Here is a 3,908-nt window from a genome sequence, read left to right as displayed (position 1 = left end):
TACGTTCGGAATGATATTACGCCGTCGAAGAAAATCTGAGAATCAGAATTTTACTGTGAAAATTTTGTTGAATGATGGCTGTATTTGTGGAATTGAAAATTGTGCAGACTTCTATCAAATATGTTTGGCAGTAGCTGTTTTCCAATAATAGATCAATTATATATATCTTTTGTTACGTTTTCGAATGGAACAGTTATAACGCGCTGCTATTTGCATATTGATCAAGCGTGCGAATCAATGCAGGTGTAAAATCGAATAGCATCGTATAGCGGTAGCAAAAACGGGAATTTTTAATTTCTACTCGTCCATTTCCAAAAACTCACACTGTAGCATAGCAAAAAGCAATTCCCCTCCTGCCTGTGCAATGAACGACGAAGAGCCGGGAACCGCACCATGGAAAGGGATCCGGAGGACAAGAACTAAATAATTTAATCATAGACATTTGCCCACTTCTGAAAGGGAATGTTGATGAGTTATGATAGGCAAGGAATTAACGTCACTCACGTGCCAGCTCATGATGCGCCAAAACGATGAAAGGCTGCAAGTTTATTCATGTCGGCAAACAAGCCAAATGTGTCAAGCACACACTGCGACTAACGATTATAGCAGGAATGCTTCACGACACCGCACGCCACCACACTACTAGTGCTGGTTGAACGGGATAGTAGCACGGGAACATTGGGCGTGAGGGTGGGAATGTTGGCGGCCATGTCATTCAAGAGCAATCTTAAATTGATTATCCATCGTCAACCAGCCGCACATCAACAGACCACTCGAGCTCTACGGCGAAAGAAGGAATGTTTTAATAAAGTAAAAGCATAAAATGAAATACTTACCAACAAAAGCAATGTATGCTTTGCTCACCCAAAAAATATTTGACCACCGGGGTCGGCCTGTTTCGTATCCATGTCACACTCAAATCATTCTACAGAAAAATCGATTTCCGTTATGCTGGCAGGTAGCCCGATTGATTTATTCAGAAACGGATATGCACACCTGATTGATGCATTGAATGCAGTCGGTTTTGCCGGGGGTATCGAATGCGTTATCAGAATTCCATCCCGTATAATTAAGTCGGCAACCCCATTGCAGCCCAGAAGTGATACAAATTGAATTTTCAAGCGGACTTCACACAGTTTCATAATTGTCCATTCACAACCAACGCACACCACACTCGATGTGGGAGAGAATGAGTCCTATTAAAGGAAATGTATCAATCAAGCATTTCGACTGCATGGTATTACTGCAAACCACCTACCACGATGCTCAATGCTCGGTAGAGGAATTTATGATACTGTGGCTATTGTGAAAAATTTGATAAATCCAATCGAATCGACACAAGTCGGAACAGCCGTTTCCGATAACACGAATAACACGGGCTGCATTGATTTACCGTAGAAAAGCTCAATCGTTGTCGGACGAACCGCTCGTCTCCCCAAAACTCTCACGAGACCAGTAGCGAGATGGATTGCAGCATGGAATTATTTTTCATGTCCAATCTGCCGGAACTACATAGCCTGCCCCCGGAAAAGGTATCGACGCTATTCGAGTGTATCTTAACATTTGCGCCTGACAGCACATTCGGGACTCCTGCTGCCGGAACCCCAGCGGGTGGGTGGAAAGTCTTTTCATATCGGAGTGCTGTCGATATTGAACTCGTCAAAACTGACGTACCGATCCATGGCAAAATGGAAAGATGCTTTCGACAGGGAATCGAAAGGGCATGAGTCCGAAACAAAGCCTTGACCCTCGCCTCGTCGATTGGCAAGCGGAAGCGCTTTTCTAAAAGGCGGCGGAACGATTCGCGCTCCTGCTGCCGGCAAAAAAAAAATAACTTCCCAGTCATTCCGCCTTTGTTCCTCCGCTTTCCTTTGCTAGTCGCACAACATCGCATACTCCTCTGCCCACGCGCTAGCATACATCATGCTTTTCAGCTAGATCGTTCAGTCTCATCTTTCTCTATGTCTGACACATCTGAACAATTCAATTTCTTTTGAACATTGAACTGTCGCGTTCAACCGTTCAACAGAACGCTCCTGAAAATTCCGTTGATAGCGAGCCGCACAGCATGCTCCAGGTTCATGTCAGTGTCGTTGTTTTAATGCAATTATTTTTTATGTTCTTACCATTCTATTCATGTTCGAGGAAGTATAAAATTGATCAAACGAGTGACATACCGCCAATCACTTGCAAATGTTCTTGGAAATCTTCTTAACTCACTTTAAACGGTTTTTTAAAGCTAAGCACTTATCCTCGAACGAACAACCTCTCACTCACTTCCGAATTTAAAACCTTAACATTCCTTAAATAGCAACAACTTATTTTTTTGCATTCCTCAATAGTTTTTCATACTATCCGTACGAAACCGTTCAGCACCGTGCGTACCTTTGAAGCAGAAATGTTAAACAAGTCAAAGTACTCCACCATCATAGTTTGCGCACCAAGAGCGTGAACCGAGGAATGTTGTCTCTCGGGGTCTGAAGAAAAAAAACCGAAAAGTTCCCTCGCCTTCCGGAGCACCGTAGACGTGGTTTGCCTTTTAAGCGTTCGAGATGAAGTCGTTGAGTTACGACCTTCTATAATCTGTACACTGTTACTGTGAGTGTGCTATGGCTTCCCGGGGTTTACAAGCGTTTAAGCAAAGGCACCGAGACTGGTATGCGATCAATATCCTTTTTCGTTTTTGTTATCAAAGAACTCCAGAAACTACATGATTTTCCATGTCAGTTTCCGTGAACCCATTCTCAGGCAGTAACAAAGCAGCGTATCCCATGTTTGCCTTCATTTTTGGTATCCTTCCTATCGATATTATATGCCGTTACATCGCTAGTGGTATTAGCGTCTTCCTTGTTCTCTCGATTTTTCCTGCTCTCATTATGGAAAGATAAGTTGCAATGGTTGCCATGCTTTGGCTAACCCATGTTCGGTGCGATTGATGAACCGCCATCGCCTTACTAACAGCACAATGAGCACACATTTGCAATTTCAGTGCTTGTCAATGAGCCTGTACGCCGCAGGGCTGGATTACATTTGCCAGATTATACCAGCAACCAGGCGCCTCCATCACTGAACGGCGGAACCAAAAATACCAAACAAGCGACTGAAGCAACCGAAGGTTCGACGGGAAACCATGTCACCCGAAGAATAGTACCCGAAAATCCTACCATCCACCCCATTATCATACATTTTACATGACGATCGTTCTGAAAATGCTGCGAGAACTGGCCATAATAATCTTAACGATATCATAATTCATCTTCCGAACGTGTTTGCGCCGAATACGGACGCGCTCGTGTCGGTAACGCCAAACGCCCTCCACTACATGCTGCCGGCATCCCTGATCCATCCCTCGAGCTGCTGCCATTCAAAACATAAACGAGGGTAAACGGCGTTCAGGCGTGCCGGAACACCCTAAGGCATGCCCATTTCGGAAACGACGACCGGAAAAGCCGACGAGTGCCAGCGGGGCGTGTTTGCGATGCGATGCGCTCCTTTCACAGCAGCTTTGCTCGTATGTTTTAAAATTTTATTCTGGTCACTGTAAAACATACATCAAACGCAAAACGGGTTGGGTACTTCAGATTGCATGCTAAACTATCACGCGGTTGAGTGGAATGCGATGTTACGCGCACCGCACGATTGACATTTGTGCTGCGAGAGCTACCCCGCAGCATACTGATTTATTTCGTTGCGTCCATTAACGATGATTAAAAATGTAAAAGATAGCCCCAGTGGCTGTCGCGTTGTAAGTGCCGGTTAGTGGTCTAGTGCCTGACACGCAATAGTACTACGGTACGGTTCGAAGCTAGGAGGCTTTCCCCGTGAACGACAGCTGATGAAGGAAGCAACTTTCGGCAAAGATACCTCACTTGTCACTGTCACACCGGGTCATTGATTTTAGATGTTAC

The sequence above is a fragment of the Anopheles darlingi genome, chromosome 3 (assembly GCF_943734745.1).
Source record: "Anopheles darlingi chromosome 3, idAnoDarlMG_H_01, whole genome shotgun sequence".
NCBI lineage: Eukaryota > Metazoa > Arthropoda > Insecta > Diptera > Culicidae > Anopheles > Anopheles darlingi.
This window is presented reverse-complemented; position numbering follows the sequence as displayed.